Raw genomic sequence first — 24,097 nt, 5'->3', positions numbered from 1 at the left:
TCCATCTGAAAGTTACCAGGTTTTGTGTGGTTTGTTTTGTTTTATATTTTTTTTTCCAGTTTACTTTGAAATTACTTATCTGTTTATACCTGTTGTGTATTCTCATGCAGATATTTCCTTTGTCTCTGTTCTGTAATGCAAAAATGCATCTATTCACTTTCATTAAGTTACTCTTCAAGGTGTAAATAACTAAACAAACACACGGTTCTGTGTGAGAAGTCTCAAAAATACTGTTATTGAGTAGACTCCCAAAGGTATTGTGAGACTGGCATCTTAACATTTATTCAGTCTGATCCTCTACAGTTTACACTTTTTCAGGTTGAAAGACCACATAATTCTCTACTGCCTAAAGGCATGAGAGATTTGTTCTTCTCACAAGCAAAATGAATACATATTTTCAGCTACCTCCATTTTGTTTAAAGTTTGTCTTTGAAAGCTTAGCATGATGAATTAGAGATTTCCTTTCAGGCACATACCTATTTCTTTCCATTACTTATATTTTAAAGTTATACTTCTCTCTCCTATTGCTTTAGTGCAGTAAAGGATTATTGAACTCCTCTTTGTCAGGTAGCTCCAACAGACTGCAGTACTCCTTTTTCTTTTGAAGACCTTTTTATACTATAGTGGCTTGTGGTATCTTTGATGTTGCCTAATTGGAATCTCAGAAGTGAAAAAATAAATAACTGAAGAAATGAGCTGCTTGCCTAAGGTTGTACATAAGCTTATTTTACTTTCAATCGTTCTTCTATTCTTACACCTTACAGCCAGGTAACCTTCTAATACTTTTGCTTTATTTATCCCGATCACCTGGATATGAGTTTCTCAATTATCTGTCTCCTGCACCTCTAACAGAAACTCCTGAATTTGCATGTGTATTTATACTCACTCTGAGCGTGCCTCAGAACTTTTAACTGACCTCTTTTTTAATGGCTTGCCTTTCTCCAACAGTGATTTTTCAAGCTGCCTCATCTACTTGTCTCACCTAGTTTAAGCTTGTTTCTTAGGACAGGACTATCTGTCTTAAAACTCTCTATAAATACTGTTCCCACAGACAGCTCAGTAGAAATCCTGCACGTGGTTTCACGTTACCCAGCAGTGCTACAGCTTGGCTGCCAGCCATGCTGTGGAAAAGGACTTGGTGATCTGGTGGGCACTGAACTGCAGGCGAAGCAGCTGTGTGCCCTTGCAGCAAGGACAGCTTTACTGTGGCCAGGCACAGCTGGTGGGTTGAGCAGGGGATTCTCCTCTTCCATGGCAGTGGGACAGCTGTGCCCAGTTTGCAGCCTCCAAAACAAGAAGGAGGTCAAGACAATGCAGCATTGAGTGGAAGGCTGCTGAGGAGCAGTAGAGGAGCCAAAGGTAGGCTTTCCTGGGAGGTGAATAGCAACAGGGCAGGGGACAGTGGCCACAAGTGGCAATGGAGGAAACTGCCATTGAATGAAAGAAAGCAGCTTTTCACAGGGAATGATGTTAAGCACTGGGACAGGTTGCTTAGGGATGGACCTCCATCCATGGAGATTTTTAAAACTTGTCTGGACGAGGCTCTAAGGCAACCTAGCCTAACTTGGAAGTTAGCCCTGCCTTGAGGAGGAGTTTGGACTAGATGATCTCCAAAAGTTTCCTTCAACCTATATTTTTGCTTTTATTGTCCAGTCTTCAGTCCCATTTCGTGGAATGGTTTGGGTTGGAAAGGAACCTTAAAGCTATCTAGTTCCAATCCCCCTGAAATGGGCAGGGACACCTTCCACTAGACAAGGTTGCTCAAAGCCCCATCTAACCTGGCCTCTAACAGTTCCAGGGATGGAGCGTCCACAGCTTCTCATGGCAGTGTTCCAGTGTCTTACCACCTCTTTAGTGAAAAATTTCTTCCTAATATCTAACTTAAATCTGTAGTCTTTTAGCTTCAAGCCATTGCTCCTTGTCCTGTCACTACATGCCCTTGTAAAAAGTCCCTTTCCAGCCAGAAGTTGATAGACTTCTTGAAGATACATTTTTACCTGCACTGATTATGATGCCGAGCCCCCTTCTTCCTGAAACAGGTTTGGTTTTTTTTTTGTAGACAGTTAACAGTATCTGTGGAAAGGTAAGAACATTAGTGAATGGGGAAGTAGATTAGTAGAGCTTGCTTGTTATAATGACAAGAACAGAACTGATTTACAGAGTTTGATGTCTTGAAGACCAAAGGAGAAGATGAACCTGCAAAGGTGAAACAAAATGTTTATGTCATCTTAGGGTAAGATACAGAAAATAAAGTCTGATTACCAGAAGGGTCATAGATTTGTTTGGTGCTGGAGTAGCATCTGAGGGAATGAAGCTGAAGCCCTGAAGCAAAATGACTGAGATGGACAACAGCATTGTAGAAAATAATGATGAGAAAAAGCGGCCTGGCAAAACCCACTGATCTCTAGTGCTTTTCTCAATGTTTTGGGGCCTAACTGCATTCAGCAAAAGGGAGCACCAGCTGTCCTGAAGGACTGGAATCTGCTGCTTCACCTTTGTGCGTTTGGTATTTTTCCTAATTTACCATGCAGCTGCATTTGATAATCCTAAGTAAATGCTACATGTGTAGTGCATTGTGCAGCCTTTGGAGAAATCTCAAATGACCTCAATATTATCTTCCCCCAGCATATGCTAACCAGCCTGGTGAAAAATAAGTCTTTTGCAGATGGATGCAAAAAACAGCGTGAACATTGCATTAACCAAGATGCCATCTTTTTCATTATTTATGATCTTTTTCAAAAAGAACAATACCACATTATATGTTTGTCTGCTTTAAGTTCTGTGGGAATGTGTTTTTAAAACAAAAGTATTTTTGAATTATTTCGCTAAGTTGATTTCATCTTTTAGTTTTAATGTTTTAAATTTCCTTTATGTGTAACATGAAACCCATTCTTAGGTGAGGAATGGCTCGGTATCATGTTTCTGAGATTACTTGCTGTTATGATTTGCATGGAATACTGTATTTCATCTTCTCTCAAGCACTACTGAATGTATCAGCTGGCACCTGATGGAATTGTAATTGAGTTCAACTGCCAGCTCTGGTCAGCAGCTTCAAAATAATAAAATGTTTCTATTTCTTAGAAGTGGCAGGAATACTGTATCATTTCTGCTGTTGCAGTATCTCCTAGAAACCTCTAATTTTTGTTGTGCTGCTTTAGAATGAGAAACAGTAATTCAGAATTTCTCTTCCTAGCATAGAAATTGAATTAGAGCATGTTCTGTACCAACAGAAATTATGAAAGTAGCTGTTTCACTCTTACCTTTTCTTTCTTTTCTGTGGAAGCAGGTTGTCATGTTTGAGTTTATTACAGATTGCTGACTGTGGAGAAAGAAAATACAGCATCTCTCTGGTGTTTATTAGTGACTACCTGTCTTTTCTTTTTTATAATTTGAAAGGTTAAGGATGCCAAGTTAGCATTGCAGCAACATTGCCTAGCAGGTGCCCTTGATACTTGCATCTGAAATTTATGATCTCCTGTACAAAAATAGGCTTACATACACCTCCTAATCCAGTTACTGAAAAGGGACTAATTTAAATGAATATTTCCCGTGCTCCCTCAATAAGATCTTCTTTTTCACTTCTAGGTGTTGTGAAATGAGCAGAGAATGAATTTTATTTGAAGTAAGCTAAGAGAAGCATAGCCTTCTAGCTAGAGCAGGGATCTGGACACCAAGAAGGTGAATTCATGGTTTCCTTACTCTTTGCAATAGAACAATTTTTAGCTTGTGTAGCAGGCAACATTTACTTGCATTTAATGATTGGTCTTGGTTAGTCATCCAGAGGTGCTGAATCACTGCCTGACTTTGACCACTGGGTCTATGTGACCTGGAAGCAAATGGGCTCTTACGGACAGGCTTTACATGTACCCAGCTCACAGGCTCTGGAGCTGGCTGTTATGGCTGTAAGATGACTAAGGAAGGGGAAGAATTGGGAAGCCCCAAAAGTAAAAGTATCTGGACTGCCTCTTTAAGAGGCCCTTCTCTCAGTTGCATAGTAAATTTTAAAGGCTGCTGTGTTCAGTAAGCACTTCATGTCAGCTATTCCCTTGTATGAATGTGGCCAGTTCTGGAATAAGTCTTATCTTGTAAGAATATAATTTTTTATTAACTGCTGCCACCTTCCCTGTGAGAATCCTTCTGGTTTAATATTTTTACTGGTTTTGGATATTCCGTAAACTTAAGGTAGTACAGAAAACTGAAGAGTTTTGTTCTCTATTTTTAGTTCTATAAGACATTTTTCTTAAAGCCACTGCCAATCTCTAATAGTTTACTATTGTGTCTGTGATATTCCAGCACTTTTTTCCTCTCACCTGTCCTTCAAAACTTTAAATCTGTGGTCTGAAATGCTGTCTTGGTTGCCCCTGATCTTGGTGGAAAGATTACAGCTCTAAGCCTACCTTGTCTGCTCTTTACCACATCCTGTCAGAAGTTATTTTATCCTCCTGTCTGATGGTAGAAATGAATCTGTGGCCTCTCCTTAACTTGTTTGTGTCAAATAATCTGCATCTAAACCCAAAGTTTAATTTGATACTGAACGTTTTGACTAGCACCAGTTAAGCATACAGTTAAGCTAGCAGATTTGAGGAGGCAGCATCATACAGAGAAGAAAGATGTTAATAAGCAACTGGGGCAGGTCGCGTATGATAAATTTTTCACTTAACTCCCTGTCAGCCAGAAAGATATCTAGTAACAACTGTGTAGTTTTAGAAGTGTGAAAAGATGGGTGGAAAACTAGCAAAATATGTCATAGATTTTATGATAAAAATAGTTTTTTCTAGACTTTTTTTTTTTTTCTTCTTGTCTTGCTGTGATTGGCCCCAAATGTAAGCTTTCCTCCTCATAAGGTTATATTTTTATCTGGGGAGCAAGTGGGCAGGGATGCCTTAGTATGCCTTATTTTTTATTTTAAATGTTCAATTTCAACTTAGAGAATTGGAAAATTAACCCTGCTTAATGAGCAGGACTCAGTAAAATTAACTCTGAAGATACTAAGCCCGAAATTTTGCTGATTAATGCCTAATGGATTATCAGTGAAAGTGAAAATATTGCATAGAGTGTAACTGAGAAATAGCTTGTGAATATGTGCAGAAATCTTTCTTGGCAATTTTTTTAATCCTTTCAAGTATTTCCTAGTACTGGAAGGTCTAAATCATTGCTGTCATGATTGGCAAAAGTCATGATTGGGCCTGCAGGTAGTGCAGCTGATGTAATGGTCATTGAGTCTAACAATTTTATTTTTCTCTTCTCAAAAAAACTTCTAGCCAAATGTTATCCTGGGAGTTTTGAGGCATTCATTGATCATGGCTGTTTCCAATAGTACGGTAGAGGCAATATGGTTGAATGTTCTTTGCCATACAGATGACAAATGAAATGCAGATTTACTCAATGCAGATTTACTCAAGAAGATTTGATCGAGGTGCATGTATGTTTCTATGTATCTGTGTGGCTACTTGTGCCTGTGAAGGCTTACCTTCTGGCAGAAAGCCCTAAAATATATATGTGGAAAGGCACAGGCACTGCACTGTTTATACCATATCATATTATTATTTTTTAATAATAACAGGAGACCTTTTAAATTACATTTATAATTTAGTGATTTTCTGTAGATTTTTACAGGAGTATTAAGTTTGTATACATAATTTCCACTTTCTAATGGGACTAGAGTTGACTCATTAAACAATGAAATAGAGGTGGTTTTGTAGATAGGTGTACCAGCCTAGTTATTAAGGGTGTGGAAAAAGGTTATGGCCTACATAGTGCACTTTTGAGAGACTGTTCCACTTCCATTTATTTTGCCAGTAGATATCGGGAACTGGTTGGAGCTGATAAAATCACAGAAGATTTCTTTCCTGGATCAAATTGCTTTTGTGCCTTAGCTAGCTACAGCACTGCTTATTTTTCCTCTTAGTTGACAGTTCTTTAGAACACAAGTATTTTGCAGTCACAGTAATCACAGAAAATTTAATATAGAGATGAAGTTAAGTTTCCTAACAGAACTTTTATAATAAAATCTCAGAATGGTTACTGACCATGCTTGTCTAGTGTAAAGGGAGGAAGATATAGCCATCGATTTCTACTTTCACAGATTCTTAACTTTATGTAGTGTGACTAATTCTGTTCCAATGATGAGACAACTTGGTCTGTAATGCTGGGCATCCAGATAATCCTGCAGAGACTCAGAACTGGGTAACCTGCTAGTGAATAGGTGACAAAGGCTGAAAGATCAGCTAAGACTCAATCTTGTAGTTTCTTTTCTTACAGTATTTGTGACATATTGACATGGTATGGGAAGGTTCAGTTGTTAGATCTCTACAAGTATCCACAAAGACACATGGAATGAAAGGTCATATTTTCTTCTCAGATGGATAGTTCTTTGGCTCTAGGTGGTTTAGCAGCTAAAGCTGTGGAAAAATAGTTTTGTAAAAATCGTTGACTTTTTTTTCCCAGGGAGATCTTTTTGTTGTTATGTCTTTAGAAGAAAGGTTTTTATTTTTTCCTTTTCTGTTATCACAGATCCTGAAATGGATGATTACTGTTGTAGGTTAACCTTGTCTAACAAAGAATTATCTCAAATGGTGAAACAACGCTTAAAGTAATGCCAAAGAGTAAAAATGTCAAGATGTCAAAAATGTCTTCTGGATAGGTTAAAAGTTATTTTCAAGAGTACATAAGTGAAAGAGAAAAAAATTAGGTCTGTTGGGCCTATCATCTCCAAAATATAATTTGGCTGTGAAAGCTGGCAGTGCTCTACAATGACAAGGTTTTGTCTGAGAAATGCAACCAATGACACAGCAAGAGCCTAAAGCAAGTCAGCAGCTATAGTTCAGGTTTAGCCTTGTTGTAAACAGAGTAAGCACTTTTTCTTTCACAAGTGCACTGTTTATGATTACTTTTAATGTTGCTGGGTTTTTTAGTCTGTTTCATTTTGTTTCCATTTTATTTAAACAAGCAAAATCAGAAGAAGAATCTGGATATGCTGATTGTGTCGGCTTGGCTCGGGATTGTAGGCTACCACAAGCAGGGATTTCTAGCAGGCTGTCAAGAGTTTTCAAAGGTAAAAGGCTTGTTGTAGACTTGGTTTCAGAGCCTGTATGAAAACATTAACAGAGGAAAAGAAGTCTTCCAGTAATCATTAAGAGGATGCTTACATATGTGCAAACTACTGAACAACATGAGGGAATATTCAGGACATAGAAAGAGGTTTTTACATTTCTTTAGAAGCTTTTAATGCTTAAAAAAATATCAGATTCCTGTTTCATTTTTTTTTTTTTTTTGGTCAAAGTGAGCAAGAAAGAGGAATGTTAATCATTCTACTTGGACTTAGGTTGTACTGGGTGCATTTTGATATTCCTGGGAAGCAGTATACTATGAAAAATAAACCCAACCAGATGTCTTGATTAAGGCTAGCACTGAAGGAAAAACAGACTCCCCAAATTCCTGAAATCTGATAGTATGTGAGGAGCAAAAAAGAGAAGTGTCTCAAAATCTGAAATTAACTAATAACCTAGAAAACATTTACTGTTTAGGTCATCAATCTAATATGTATTTACTGTATCAGTAACAGCAACTCAGTAATCAAAGAAAGAAAGGGAGGATAATGAACCTCAGTGTGTACTCACTTCTGCAAAACAGTAGTTTAAAACATCAAAGAATTATTTTGGAAGCACTTGAAACTCAGTAATTATCTCAGGATTTGGCAGTGGTGTATATATATATATTTGGTTTAATTTGTTTTAATCATAACTGCAAAAGTAACCTATGTTGCAGGGAATATACTTTTGGCCTGACATTGTAGTATTTTAGTTACAGTAGACCTTATGACTAAGGCTTTAGTCCTAAGGTCTTCAGCAAGCTTTGCCAGGGGAAAAAAGCAATGTACAATTTACTTCCTGGTAACTCTATGAAACACTTGTACTGAAAAAAAAAAAACAAACAAAAGTTACAAAAAAACAACCAACCAACCAAAAACCAACCAACCAGAAAAGCAGAAAACCAAAAAACCACCTCTTTATGGTTTAAAAAAAAAATTGAAAGGAATGACTATTTCATATTTATAGTAAATTACCTGATTACATATTTAACTATTGTAAGGATAATTCTTCAAAAATCTTCTCCTTTATAGTACTGGTTGTTCAGATCAATGCATGGTTACTAAACTTGTAGAGAAAATCTAGAACTAGGAGAATTAGCTGAGGTGTGTAATTATTTTTTTTCAAAGGTCTTCAAATTATATTTTCAAGTAATTAGCACCCATCACTGTTTTTAAGATTTACAAATTTTCTCATTAAAATAGTAAATAAAGGTCATTTTCATTCTAAATGAATTAGAATTTCTAAACAAAGGATTTCACCTAATATTGTAGAATGCAAAGCCTTGATTTGCAAGTGAGAAGTGTATTTTATTTTGTAGTTATATACTAAATAGATCTTATTTTATTTTGTAGTTATATAGGAAATAGATCTTAGCTTATGGCTTCATAAGGTACACTTATGAATGATGTTGGCTGTGGACATTCTTGTCTCATATCCATTTTATGAAAGGAAGGAGACAACTGATGGATATAAAGACGACTGTATTTCAAATAAGCCTGAGTGATAAGCAGCAGACCCCTAGCATAACAGTCTTAGCTGTTGGTGTCATGCTCCTGTGATGCAATTCGGTGGCATATGCCAACAATTTTGTGATCTTATGCAATGTTTGTTCATTGTATGGATTTATTCCATCACGTAAATGAACAGAATGCGGAAAGAAAACTGGTCAACATTCACATAATTAAGTTACTCTGATGTGTAATACATACTCCTGTGAATTACCATGGTTTATGATGTTTTGTATCTGTCTGCTTGAATGTAAATCATAAATAGGTTCTTTTGGATTGCATACTGTACATCTAAAAGTGCATTTGAAATTGCACATTGTCCTCATTTTTGATGAGTAGTGAGATAAGATGATCTACTAGTTGACTTTTGGAAAGTATGTCTACCTAAATTCAATCTGTTGCCTTTTAATTACTTACATGGTTTGCTAGTACATTGTTACCTAACCTTTAAAATACATACCAGATTCACAGTTGACTACATCTTGAAAGTGTAATGATGTGTTCATATATGTAAAACCTGTGCTTTTTAAAAACTGCAAATAATATATTTTTTGGTTTAGATTTCCTGTGTGCTGGAACTGTTAGATCTTGTTACATTTTTTATTCATATCACAGTAAAAAAAGTACATTTTAATGTACAAACTAAGATTTGAATTTTGTACTTTGAGGCCACTTTGTTCTAAGTGATGCACTCATGTATCCAACATTCAGAGTCATCTCTGTTAACCACTATATGTTTGTTTATATATTTTGGCTTCTGAAGCTCATTTTAATTTGCCTTAAATCTCTTCTTTTTTAATACAATTTGTATTCTCTTCATTGTCTAGTTACCTTACAAGTTGTCAGCAAGATCTTTTGCTGATTAGGATGGCAGACCTGTAAAGTGCATAAATTTTTCTCAGCCCCAGTGATTGCTGGTGCTAAAGAATGATTTAATTTATGTATAAGTGATATATTTTCCATATATATAAAGCATAACTTTTTCTGGTAAATACCATATGGAAAGGTGTTGACATTCCATGTCATCCTTTATCTGTTTTTACCACAAAAGGGTGTCTGAGATACAGGGTTTCTGTACACATGAAAGGAGAGAAAATAAGCACATAACTTGTACTACTCCAATAATTCAGCACATGTTCATTTATGCAAGTATGCCTATAAGTAGTAACTTAAGGAAGTTTTCTGTTGTACTTGATTCACTTTTTTTCCTCCAAACAAGGAAAAACTGGTTAGCTTTGAAGTGGCTTTATAATAAAACTGTAGTAATGTATGGCTTTTATTATAGATTCACATGCTTAAAATGTTAGTCGTGACAATGATGTTGAATTTTCTTGTCCCTCCTGTCTAGTAAAGGTGTAATTGAACATCAGTATATTCATGAAGACAGGCTGAATTTGGGTTGTTCAGCCTGAAGAAGAGAAGGCTCCAGAGAAACCTTATAGCAGCCTTCCAGTACCTAAGGGGGACTACAAGAAATCTGGAAATGGACATTTTACAAGGGTGTGTAGTGACAGGACAAGGGGGAATGTCTTTAAACTGAAAGAGGGGAGATTTAGATTAGACATCAGGAAGAAATTCTTCACTATGAGGCTGGTGAGATACTGACAGGTTGCCTAGAGAAGTTATGGCTGCCCCATCCCTGGCAGTGCTCAAGGCTAGGTTTGATACGGCTTTGAGCAACCTGGTCTAGTAGAAGGTGTCCCGGCCCATGGCAGAGAGGGTGAAACTGGGTGATCTTCTGAGGTCCCTTCCAACCCAAACCATTCTGTGATTCTATGATCAGAAATGTATGGGATGTGTGGATTTATCCAGTTCAACAGTATAAAATTTTCATGGAAACTTGAAGTGTTTTCTGAGAAGGACTTGGGGGTGTTGATCGATGAGAAAATGAACACGAGCCAGCAGTGTGCGCTTACAGCCCAGAAAGCCAACCGTATCCTGGGCTGCATCAAAAGGAGCTTGACCAGCAGGTCGAAGGAGGTGATCCTGCCCCTCTTCTCTGCTCTCGTGAGACCTCACCTGGAGTATTGTGTGCAGTTCTGGTGTCCTTAACATAAAAAGGACATGGAACTGTTGGAACAAGTCCGGAGGAGGGCCACAAGGATGACCAGGGGACTGGAGCACCTCCTGTATGAAGATAGGCTGAGAAAGTTGGGGCTGTTGAGCCTGGAGAAGGCTGCATGGAGACCTCCTAGCAGCCTTCCAGTATCTGAAGGGGGCCTATAGGGATGCTGGGGATGGACTCTTCATTAGGGATTTTAATGAAAGGACAAGGGGTAACGGGTTAAAACTTAAAGAGGGGAAGTTTAGGTTAGGTATAAGGAGGAAGTTCTTTACTGTGAGGGTGGTGAGGCACTGGAATGTGTTGCCCAGGGAGGCTGTGAATGCTCCATCCCTGGCAGTGTTCAAGACCAGGCTGGACGAAGCCTTGGGTGGTATGGTTTAGTGTGAGGTGTCCCTGCCCATGGCAGGGGGGTTGGAACTAAATGATCTTAAGGTCCTTTCCAACCCTAACTGTTCTATGATTCTATTCTATGATTCTAAGTGACTTCTGAACCTCTTGGCTCTTTTTGCTTGGTATGGTAATAACTCAGTGTTAGATTATGTCAGCAACTGCATGGAATTTCATATATGGAGATGTTGATTTAGAAAGACATACTAAAAATAATGTTTGTTTAGTCATAAAATATCTAAAACATATCCAGCCACAATTATCATTGTCTTCATTGGTCATCCATTTTATTTGACATATTGTCGTCTTTTGTTGCATGAATTGCCCTTAGTGCCCGAGTTATACATCAGACTTTATAGTCACCTTATAAAAATGAAATCTAAGTCTTTCTCTAGAGAAGTAGAAGAGCGGCACGTGTGAGCATGAAATCTAGGAGCTGGGATAATACAGGGGAAATTTATAAGACAAACTCTCAAACTTGCAGGTTCCTTGAGTCTGAAGCCTTTAGTTTTCCTCAGGAATGTTTTTCCTGTGAAGAATCAGGGTGATCAGAATGATTATTTCTTTCCTATTTGGCTGGGACAGTATTCGTTAGTCTCAGTGCAACTGCTCCATAATGTCTAGCAGGCTAATTACACCAAAGGCACAGGCTAAGTAATTATCTAGAGTTCACTGTGAGGAGTTGTTCATGTTTTCTTTATCTGTGGGGCAGTTAAGTATTGTGCAGAAATACACTTCTGAAACCTTATCTGTGAGGTTTGAAATACTTCTGACATAACTTCTGTAGAAACTTCTGAAGAAATTTTAAGATTTTTTTTTCTCTTTTGCTGTATTGCATGTACCTAAACACTGGACTATTATTGTTTAGAACCTTGTAGAGATGTAGTACAGAGAGAAGAAAATCCAAACACAGCATAAAAACTTGTATTCATAAGCTCTTGCATCAGTATGGTCACAGGCAGGTAGTAAACTGACCAAACTGAACATTTGCGTTTTTCTAATATTTTACTTTATGGACAATTATACTGTCTTTCATATATAATTTGCTTTATGCTACTGTCTTCAGGCTATTGTTAGGATAATGCATGGGGCTCGGTATTGCACTGATAGAATTAAAATAAAAAGTCTTTGTTGGAATTGCTGTGTCTTAGTTCTTTATAGTAATTTGCTATTTAAATATAATCACGTGTGGCTGACTAGAAATACCTTTATATATATTTGGTATAAGACCTTTTAAATATTAAAAAGTTACAGAATTGTGTGGGTTGGAAAGGACCTCTTGAGATTGTAATAGTCTGATCCCTGCTCAGGCATGGTCAGCTACAGCAGGTTGCCCAGGAACATGTCCAGTTGAATGTTGAAGATTTCCACAGATGAAGACTTTACAACCTTGCTGGACAACTTGACTACTAGTAAAGACGTATTTTCTCCTGTTCATTTGGAATTTCCTGTGTTTCAATTTGTGACTGTTTCCTCTTGTGCTGTCACTGGGTACCACTGAGAAGAGCCTGGTTTCTTCTTACTCAGTCTCTCCCTTCAGGTACTTGCACACATTGATAAAACCCCCATTGAGCCTTTTCTTCTCCAGCCTGAACAGTTCCAGTTCTCTCAGACTTTCCTCATTGGAAAAATGCACTTAACCATCTCTTCCTGGCCATTCATTGGACTCTCTCCAGTATGTCCATATCTCTTTTGTATTGGGGAGCCCAGAACTGGGCACATCACTTTACTGAGTAGAGAGGAAGGATCCCCTCCCTCAGCATCACTGACAACATTGTGATATAGCAGTGACAGGGGTGTGAATTTATGGGGTTTAATCTTTTCTGCTGGGGCTACTTTAAACACTGCAATTGTAACAATTATAATGTAAACAATTACAACTGGTGAAGAATTTTTTTCCTAATATCCAAATCTAAGCTTCCCCTGGCACAACTTGAGGCCATTTCCTCTGATCCTATCAGTTCTTATTTGGGAAAAAAATGGTGTGTTATGAAAAGATACTGAGTTTGTATTGGATGTGGAGACTATACTACTGTTTAGTACTGCACTACTACCAAGGAGCAGAGTATATCTTAACAAAAACAGTTTATGACTTTTCAAAGTCATTTTACCTTTCTTCATTCATCTTGTCCATTACGCTTTTAAAAGGGCTTCATGTTGTGTCCTATTAGTCATTAGATCTAGGAAGTGATTCTCAAGACTTTTCCTATGAAATATCCTGTTACTTGTCACACAGACTTTACTGATATTGTCATGAACACAAAAGCTTGTGATCATGACAGTACTGCTGTATGCAAAGAGATGCATAGAGTCTCTCTGGCAGATGAGGTTTGCAAATTATGTCAGTTTTCAGACAGAGAAGATGAAAGAGTAAACTTGAAATCATTTACGGTGTTAGGAGTATGCTAATTATTAAATGCACTCTGCAGTAGTTACTATTTCTGCAAGTTTTGATATGACCCTGTACCAAGTTTATTCCAGAGAACATTGTCTTACTGAAATCAGATAGAAAATATGGTTGAAATGGCATTTGAAAGGGAAAGGTTTAATCTCCTTTCCAAATACTAATTAAAACCACTATTCCTAACAAATATTGCTACCTAAACTCCCTACAGAATCTGGGGGTCTAACATCTTTATTTTGAGAAATTTTAAAGGCTAGGCATATCCTGACACCTTCTAAAAACTTTTTATTTTATAACACTGCTTTCCTTTTTCCGTAGCTCATAAAAAGTGTTATGAGACTAAAGCAGTTTATGAAAAGGCTGTATTGTGGTTATGCACCTGAACTGTTGGACTGTGTCTGGTGGACCATATAACATGGGTTGTTCCTCTTCCTTTCTTTTTTTACTATGTCAATGCTAATTTTTTTGGCATACCAGGTCACTCAATTGTACATCTTCATATACTTTTGAATTGTGGAACATCTTACATAAGGAAAGTCCTGTAGTCCTTCATAATTTTAAAATTATTTCATTTATATTATTATGTTAGCTTTCTTAGTAAAAAAAGGTGCTGTCAGTAACACTGTGATACATGCACCTATATGTTTCTGTATGGTACTCCCAAGAAACAGCAAAATGGTAATCCCTTTACATTGTGATCTTAAATTTGTCCTGGAAATTAAAGAAAAATAGTGTTTTTCTTTGCATATTATAATGAATTTTTTGGGAGTCCTGACCATGAAAGGAGACAACATTATTCAACCAATTGAATTGCATGGAATGGAGAAATTTCTAATATCCAGTGGATAATTATAACTTAAAATATTGTGTACTATTTGTTCACAGACCTATATAAAATTTATGGGGTCTGTACTGTCTAACGAACAAAGTGAATCAGATAATAGTATCAGTTTTTCAACTATTTTGTGGTATCAAAATACAATTTCAGCTAGTGTTTCTTCTACCAGTGGAATCTGTTTCTTGGCAAGGGCTTGAATATGTGTTTCCTAGACACCTGAATGTTGCTTAATAGAAGCAGCTTGTGCATAATAAAGATCATGATCAGACCTTTTACTGAATAGTTAACAGACTGTTCTAGGTCCTAGTGATCTTCAGTCCTCATTGAGTATCACTGTGTTTAGTGATATTCCAACCATTTTGCCACATATAAAGCTCAGATAGTATTTAGCTGTACACAAAAGGGCATTTTATCAGGAAAGGGAATGAATTCAAAAGACCTGATCTTAATTACGATTTAGCCGGTGTGATTATGGATATCTTATTTGCAGTAATTTCTTCTGTAAGAATCTTGTACTGATGGTTGGTTTATACCTGACCTGAGATAAATTAATAGTTGCATTCCTTCTATAATCTTTGAGTTTCCTCCAGAAGGAGGGACAACACACCTGATTTAGACCATATGTGTTAGCAGTGGTTTGATTTCCTGAAAATTTTGCATGTCTATTATGAATTATGTCCAAAAAAAATTATACGTCAATAAAAAGTAATTGTAGCCAAAATACAGATTGTATCCTAGTGTAATTTTATGTATATTTCTAGTCTCTTTGTAGAAAAGGCTGATGGATCTTCAGATTGATTTTGGACACAGTGCCATTTAAACAGATACACGATTACTGACATATTCTGCCCAGTGAAAATTCTGAGTATGGAATGGCAGAAGTTGGGCCACATTTCTTCAGAAATTTAATTTTGTATTCATGTTTAAATTATGAAGAAATCACATAGATTTTCTTTCAGTAAATTCCAAAATAGAAAAAACCATCTTATATGTAGATATAAGCAGAAGGACACTCTTTCTCATGTTTCTCATGTTTTAGATCTAATACTCTAAAGCTGAGTTATGTGTTCAGCATTCATATGGTATGAATGCCATATTCTGAATTCCATCCCAATTAGCTAAATCTTAAATTTTAGATGGAGTAAAGACAATCTGGGATGTATATTTAAATATCTTTTACATTAGTACACTACTTCACCATCTAAAGGAAAAGGAACTCATCTAATAATACATACTGTCTGTGTGTGTATGTGTATCTGTTATCCTGCCCTCCTCCACTGCTAACAACTTTTTAAACCATTGGCTAGTTCTTGCCAAGTTCCACAGATGGTTAGAAGTCTCAAAGATTTAAAGTTTCCTGTAAATTTTACAAAAATAAGTACTGTTTCTAGGGGGAAAGACTGCTGTGTGATAACACCTTCTACTAAATATCCCACAGTCAGGAAATTACTGGAGTTATTTTGATTTTTTAATTTTTTTTTAAATGATATAGTTACGTGTGAGCTGGTGTTTCTAGGGGTGTTGCAGTAACAATATATGCTTTAACTGTAGAAAAAAAATCTCAAAATTCGGAGAGAGTAGTATTGCTTTAATCTTTGACATCAATCAGGTAAAGGGAGTGATACTCAGGAATGTGGGTATAGGAGAAATAAACTATCAGAAGGATGACAATTTATGGACTGTTAAAATAATTTTAGAAACTTACGGAAAATATTGTTAGAAAAACATTATTTTCATTATGTGAAACACCAGTTTACTGTCAAATACATATTTATAATACATTATTTTTGGAGGTATTCCTTAAAAAATAATGTGAGTGTTATTTTCTTAGGTAGAAACAAAAGGTCATGGATCTACAATTTTTGTTCAGTAAGGTGATTATAATTATTCTGTATTTATATAGGCAAGAATCACTTCACATGCATAGCAATATGCCACCACCAAAATGAAAGTCTGATAGCCATTTCCTGAATGTGGGTGACCCAGAACTTGCAGGTGCTTTAGTTTAAAAAGTAGTTTGTTCAACACTGAAGTAGTGCTTGAGCAGAAGATGAACTCTGCACACTATGGGATTGTTGTTCACAGACTGATTGCCAGGTGAAGAAAGACTAGTTAAAGAAGCTTCAACAACAAACTCTTTCTGCATATAGATGAAAACTTAATAGCTTTTGTGTGCGTATGTGTAGGGAGTGGATTTACTTATTTTTTCGATGTATGAACACAGGTATTAGTGAAAGTAGAAGAAATCCTGATTCAAAGAACTGGAACTTTGTCCTGTAAAGGACATTGATTTAGGATTATTTCAGTGAAAAAAAAAAAAAAATTGCAAGGCAATAATACAAATTTGTTCTTACAGTGAAGAATATCAGACATTGAAAAACCTTGAAGCTTTCAAATGGTAATTTATAGTGATTAAGATCATGCTATTTGTCTTTTGAAAACATGAGTTAAGGACCTAGATCATTTAGACGTTAAGAACCTTTCACCACTCTCATTTTATGCCATTTCATTTACATGACCTAACCAAGATTAACGCTGGTTTTTTTTTTTTCTTTTACTTTGTCTTCCTCCCTAGTGGAGGAATTTGAAAGGTTCCTGTCTACTGTAAATTTTCATGATTATTTATTAATTCTGTTCTTAAATTACATAACCAGGAAACTCTATTGTGAAAATTTAAACTTCTCAGGGAATGGCCCATGCCTGATGATTGTGCTGTAGCTACTTTCAATAAGCTAGTTACTTGCTGTAAGCTAGAAGGTCAGCATGATGCATATTCTGTGTGTGTGTCTGGAAACTTTTCCATTTTTCATTTTACTGTAGTTGACAACAGTAACTTCTGGTTTTGATCATAAGTGGTCTGTGTTTTCAAGGGAAGAGAAAACCTTGAATAAAAAAGAACTTTGTGACTGTATATTTTACTTCTACATTTTGATAGTTGTTTTCATTAGAATGCTAATGGAATATCTCCAGCTAGACCTCTGCAAAATGATAACACTTCAGTCTCAATAGAAATGGAACAGTTGCCTGCTTTCTTTTCTAACCCTGAACTGTACATGTTGGTAAACGAACAATTTAAACCCCGCAAATCGTCTGGTAAAAGATCTTAGCATCTGAGAATATTGCTTCAACAGCTATTGTTGGATGATTATAACCAAACAATATCAACCTTGGTTATTCAGGGAGTTTTTATTAAAACCAAGATTATTTCTGTAGCCAAAGACATGCTAGATCATGGATCAGCTAGACTCTTATCACTAGTGTAAACCAGCGAATGAATAAAGTGATAATGAACCATGTATTTATCAAGGAGCCATGGTAATAGCATTGATTTCAAACCTTGTTTAGCTGATGAACTGATTTTAGTTCGTTCCCTCTGAAGTGCACTTCATATAAACCTGCTTTGCAGGCACCCTGTTAAACTTACTGCTTGTATGTATTTCTGTATTGAGGTGTTTCTTAATATCCAAAATGGCAATGAATTATGCATTTCAACACTGAGAGATGCATACTCAACTGGTATTTTGTTTTGCCAGACTTCTGATAACAAAGCTACTGCTTTATAAATAAATGGATGCAACTTGAACAAACATAGATGAAAAGTAATATACTTTTTGAGATTTAATTTGACCTGTTGTGTTTCATATAATGCCTGTGTACCTCAACAAAATAAACATTACAAACTTTTGTTTTCAGCTCTGGATTGCAGAATAGGCTTCAAGTATATTAAAAGGTAAAGACCTCTTTTTTCAGCCTGGATTTTGGGGGTGACAATTGCCATCAATTAAATAATACATATTTCTTAATAACCTCTTCAGCCTTCTGTGCACACCTACTATTTCGTATGAGGAATATTCTATTTGTGAAATATGAAAGTAGGTTTGCATTTCTTTGTAATGGGAAGTTACTACCACTTGAAAATATCTTGCTTTCTATTAATGTGAAATAGTATCCTTTCCAAAAGTATTTAGTAAAAATATATCTGGAAGAAAATAAACCCCAAACAGAAACCCAAACAACCTAAGGTCCTGAGAACATGTTTTTTTATCAACTACATGATGTGTTTTAGAAAAGGAAGTATAATTTTTTTAACAGTGTAAGTTATTTCACAGAATCATAGAATATCCTGTGATGCAAGAGACCCACAAGGATCATTGAGTTCAACTCCTGACTGCACACAGGGCAACCTAAAAGTCAAATCATATATCTTAAAAGAGTTTTTTCCAAATGCGTCTTAAACACTTGACAGGCCTGGGGCCATGACTTTTCCAGGGGAGCATGTTTCACTGCTCAACCACCCTGTCAATGAAGAACCTTTTCCTGATATCCAATCTGAACTTCCCCTGATGCAGCTTTAAACTGTTCCCTCTCATCCTGCCAGCGAACACTAGAGAGATCAGCATCTCCATCTCCATTCTACCTCGTGAGGAAATTGTAGACAGCAATGGGGGCACCCCTCAGTCTTCTCTTCTGAATCTGAACAAAGCTGGTACCCTCAGCCACTCCTCATAGTTCATGCCCTCTCAGCCTTTCACTGTCTTTGTTGCCCTCATTTGGACAGATTCTAATATATTTATATCCTTCTGTGAGGGTGATGAGGCACTGTAATGGGCTGCCCAAGGGAGCTCTGACTGCTCCATCTCTGGCAGTGTTCAAGACCAGGTAGAAAAGCACCTTGGGTGACATGGTTTAGTGTGAGGTGTCCCTGCCCATGACAGGGGGTTGGAGCTAGGTAATCTTAAGGTCCTTTCCAACCCTAACTATTCAATGATTCTTACATTGTAGAGCCCTGAACTGCACACACTACTTGAGGTGAGGCTGCACCAGTGCTGAGCATAGTGGGACAATAGCTTCTTTCAGCTGGTTAGCTATACTTTGCTTAATGCACCCCAGGATACAGTTGATCTTTTTGGCTGCCGACACACATTGTTGACTTGTATTAATCTTACCATCAACCAAACACCCAGATCCCTTTCACAAACTTTGTGCAGGCAGAGTGTTTTTTTTCAGAATATAAGCAGTGATTTTGTTCAGCTTCCTCTGTGAGATAGATGGTTTGATAAAGACACTGTAGTTCATAACTTCCACATATTGCCTACTGTTAATGCTCTTCATTATGCGTTAAGATCTTACTGTAGTGTACAAGATTGAATAGCCTCTGCAATTGAGATCATCTGCTACAGAGGGAACAATGAGTTTTATGTAGGAGGAGTTTGGCAGAATATATTCCTTTTCTATCAGGCTTACCTCAGTAACTTAGTTTTCCACAGGTTTATTTGTTCAGCAAATCTCTGTATTGCTGCACATTTTTCTTCCTGCTAAAGAAGTAGCAACAGTAGTATGTTCAAATCCATTTTTAAGCTTTTTATTGTGACTTTGATATACAAATACTGAGCTGGTGGCTATGTAACTCTGTTGCTGCCCATATAGTTACACATTTTTGCTGATTGTGGTTCTGGTTCCTGAAGAGATAATTTAAATTAAATAGCCTTGACAAACATGATACAAGTATTTGAAGAATATAAGGTAAACAGAATTCTTGGTAGTAGGTACATTGCAACTGAAATCTTCAATCTGTCTCAGTAGGGTCCAATTGACTTACTAAGCTCACACTAGAGCACACTGCTATGCTGTGAAAAGAGCACCCGCCCTTCTTTTGCTACATGGAGCAAGAAATTTATTCCAGCTCAGATAATAATTCAGTTTATTTTTCTCTGCTGTGCTCTGTAGAGTTACTTGCTGGTATACTGAGTGGTGAAGGAAGCCTGTGTTTTTTTGCTCCATATGCTTTTTAGCCTGTTTGGTGAGGGGAAGGATGCCCTAATAAGTTGAGGCTCTATGAATTTCATATTCTGTTCCCTGATATAAAGTTACCCTGCAGCTGCAAAGTTGAAGACCACACAAATAAATTTTGTTCTGCAATAGAAGAGGGTTGTACTGAGTAGCCAAGTCATGAAATCTTATAGAATCATAGAATCGTTAGGGTTGGAAAGGACCTTAATATCATCTAGTTCCAACCCGCCTGCCGTGGGCAGGGGCACCTTACGCTAAATCATATCACCCAAAGCCTCATCCAACCTGGTCTTGAACGCTGCCAGGGATGGAGCATTCACAACCTCCCTGGGCAACCTATTCCAGTGCCTCACCACCCTAACAGGAACAAATTTCCTTCTTATATCCAACCTAAACTTCCCCTGTTTAAGTTTTAACCCCTTACCCCTTGTCCTATCACTACAGTCTCTAATTAAGAGTCCCTCTCCAGCATCCCTATAGGCCCTCTTCAGATACTGGAAGGCTGCTAGGAGGTCTCCACACAGCCTTCTCTTCTCCAGGCTGAACAGCCCCAACTTCCTCAGCCTGTCTTCATACGGGAGGTGCTCCAGCCCCTGATCATCCTCGTGGCCCTCCTCTGGACTTGTTCCAACAGTTCCGTGTCCTTTTTATGTTGAGGACACCAGAACTGCACACAATACTCCAGGTAAGGTCTCATGAGAGCAGAGTAGATGGGCAGGATCACCTCCTTCGACCTGCTGTTCACGCTCCTTTTAATGCAGTCCAGGATACGGTTGGCTTTCTGGGCTGCAAGCACACACTGCCAGCTCATGTTCATTTTCTCATCAACCAACACCCCCAAGTCCTTCTCCACGGGGCTGCTTTGAATCTATTCTTTGCCCAACCTGTGGCTGTGCCTGCAATTGCTCCGACCCAGGTGTAGGACCTTGCACTTGGCATGGTTAAACTTCATGAGGTTGGTATCAGCCCACCTCATAAGCATGTCAAGGTCCATCTGGATGGCATTCCTTCCCTCCAGCGTATCAACCGAACCACACAGCTTGGTGTCATTGGCAAACTTGCTGAGGGCGCACTCAATCCCACTGTCCATGTCAGCGACAAAGATGTTGAACAAGACCGGTCCCAACACCGATCCCTGAAGGACTCCACTCGTTGTCTGATACTTCTGCTCCTAGAACAGCAGTGTCACTGTGGGGGACAAAGGATGGACTCCTCAGAGTTGTTCTCTGTGGGGTTGGTCCCTACATAGCCACAGAAGTTTAGCCCAAATCTCAGCTTGAAGCGCAGCAGAAAGCTTGTGCTGTACCTCTGCAGTTCAGGTTTCCTCAGGTTTTTCCGCAAGGGAGAACCCATTCTCACTGGGCTAGAATTGTGCCCAAGGGAGAAACATGATTGTGAATTTTATATTATCACTCTGCTAATGTGTTTAACATCTGTATTTAAGGCATTTGAAAATAATTTAATATACTTGCCACACTTTCAATGTTTGTACTGTGACACAGAAAAGAACATATGTTGATGGAAATTGTATTTTAGGGGCCTTTGCATTGTTAAGGCCCCTGAAACAAAAGTTATGGTGACTATGCTTTTTATGTATATGTAAGATAGCATCATAGCCCCTGTTTAGGATTTATGTGTGATTTCCCAATATTTCAGAATGATGTCTATGTCTCATTGACCCAAATATATTTTCATTTGAATCTACTTATGAAATACTTTATTGGGCTTACAGTGTTGAAATTAATGCTTTACAGGGTTTTAGCTCCTGTTACTTAAGCTACTGTCTAGTGTACCCTGCACATTTGCAATGGACTTCTAGGATTTACAGGAAAGGAGGTTTAAACAAATTCTTCCCTTGCTCAAGAAGTCACTTATTTGTTTGTAGCCATCATATCTTTTGTGAGACTGTTCCTTCTTCAGAAAATAAAGTAATTTATGCAGTTCCTAGGCTATTTTCTCTTCTCTCCATCACTTGAAAGCATTATGAATATCTCCGGTTTTATTTTTTGCCATTGTTAAAGAACCCATAGAGATACTCCACAAGACTGATTAACAGTTGTTGGTTCCTTTACAACAAGTGAAAAACTGATGTTGTTTTGTACTTGTACACTATGCTAGAGTCAGATTGGTGAGAGCTACTTTGAAGTTTCAATGAATAACAAAATGGGGGCAAATAGAACCTCTGATTTAGTAGGTGAACATGATCAGAAGATTTGTGTGAGTATTAGGCTAATTTGATACTCTTGTCTGGGACATGAGAATAATTTGTATTCTGACAAATAAGCTTAAGGATAGTCCTGGATATGCCATCTGTATTATCCAAGACAAGTAGATGAGATATATTGAAACAAGGAAGTAGGAAAGGTCTGTCAGTCGTTTGCTGTAACCATCTGAAAGAAAAATAACTTGCAGAATGATTCTGATGATCAATTTTCTTATTGAAGTAGAAAAAAGTGAACACTTGTGAATCCCCACCTGGAGTACTGTGTTCAGTTTTGGGACCCCCAACACAATAAATGCATGGATACAGCAAGTCCAGAGCAGGGCCACAAAGATCATCAGAGGGCTGGAGTACCTCTCTTCTGAAGACAGGATGAGAGAGTTGGGCTTGTTCAGCCTGGACAACAGAAGCCCCTGAGGGACCTTATAGCAGCCTTCCAATACCTAAAAAGGGCCTACAAGAAAACTCGAAAGGGACATTTTACAATGGTGTGTAGTGACAGGAAAAGGGGGAATGCTTTGAACTGAAAAAAGGTAGATTAAGATTAGATAATTAGGGAAAAAAATTTTCACTATGAGGGTGATAAAACACTGGCACAGGTTGCCCAGGAAAGTTGTGGTTGCCCCATCCCTGGCAGTGTTCAAGGCCAGGCTGGATGCGGCTTTGAGAAACCTGGTCTACCCAAAGGTGTCCCTGCCCATGGCAGGAGTGTTAGAACTAGATGAGCTCTAAGGTCCCTTCCAACCCAAACCTTTCTATGTTTCTATGAGTCTATGACTATGGAAAGAATCTTCCATGTAGTTTCCATAACAACCAATAAAAACAAATGTTTAACTGCAGTATGTAGGAGAATGAAGTCCCTGAAATGTTTTAGCTACATGTTTAAGCTGCTCTGCCTGAGTACATAATGCTTCTACCAAGTTTTGAAAAGTCCCTGTCATCAATTTACTGGCATTCCACTGAAAGTCACAGTAGCCAAGTTAACACTAAGGCAAAAATGGAATCTGTGGGATGTATCTTGTAGTTACTGTGGAAACTTTTAGGTGAAAATTAAGTATCAGGAAGGTGATAATTTTTTGTGTGGAGGGTTTGGGTTTGGGTTTGGTTTGTTTTGTTTTTTTTTTTAATGTTATATGTCACACCTTCTCATAAATATGAAGGGATAGCTTTTAGTTATCACTTTCATCACATTCTCTCAAGCTTTTATCAGGACTACTTATCCACACAATCTGCAGCAAATACCCAATAGTTCATGTAATTCAAAATTCCCAAAGGTTTTCTGGATTTATTTTTTTTCTTTCTTTGGTTGGTTGGTTGGGGGTTGGGGTTTTGGTTTTTTTTGGTTGTTGGAATTTTTTTTGTTGTTTTGTTCTGGGTGTTTTTTATTTAGTTTTTGTTTTTCATATATTTATATTGATATATTTGGGAAGAGTTATGATAGCATCTAGCTTTGCATCTCTTGTTAAGTTTAAAAAAAGGTACAGGTTGGGGTATCCACCTAGTACTCTTTGTAGTGTAACACATTTTTGTCCATAGTTGGTTTGATTATTTACTATGACTTCTAGTACATCATTGGAAGGGCGAGGTTTCATATGAACATGTTTCCTTTAAGATCATAATGGGTGAGTGGGAAAAGAGGTGTAATACCATATATAATTATTATTTTAGAAAATGAAATATATCACGGTAGTAAAATTAATCTGGCTCATCAATGAATGCACTAAAGAATCTGTTCTATTTTGAGGAGTGTTTTTTCTTGCAATTAACCAGGTACTTTGAAGAAGTGGCTTGTT

General features: G+C 37.4%; 1 protein-coding gene across 2 annotated transcripts in view; it reads left to right on the top strand.

Moving 5' to 3' along the window:
• CDH18 (cadherin 18) overlaps positions 1-24,097 on the top strand; it is a 274,706-nt gene that overhangs the window by 13,054 nt on the left and 237,555 nt on the right. For both annotated transcript variants that reach the window (XM_061449261.1, XM_061449260.1), the window contains exon 2: positions 3,586-3,678. The gene's annotated coding sequence lies outside the window, so the exon portion shown is untranslated. The remainder of the gene's footprint in view (positions 1-3,585; positions 3,679-24,097) is intronic.

The sequence above is a fragment of the Pezoporus flaviventris genome, unplaced genomic scaffold, assembly GCF_033815535.1.
Source record: "Pezoporus flaviventris isolate CSIRO_AGI_PZ_B2104156 unplaced genomic scaffold, CSIRO_AGI_Pfla_v1 ptg000007l, whole genome shotgun sequence".
Taxonomy (NCBI): Eukaryota; Metazoa; Chordata; class Aves; order Psittaciformes; family Psittacidae; genus Pezoporus; species Pezoporus flaviventris.
The sequence above is the reverse complement of the archived record's forward strand: the minus strand, read 5'-3'. Positions and strand labels throughout refer to the sequence as shown.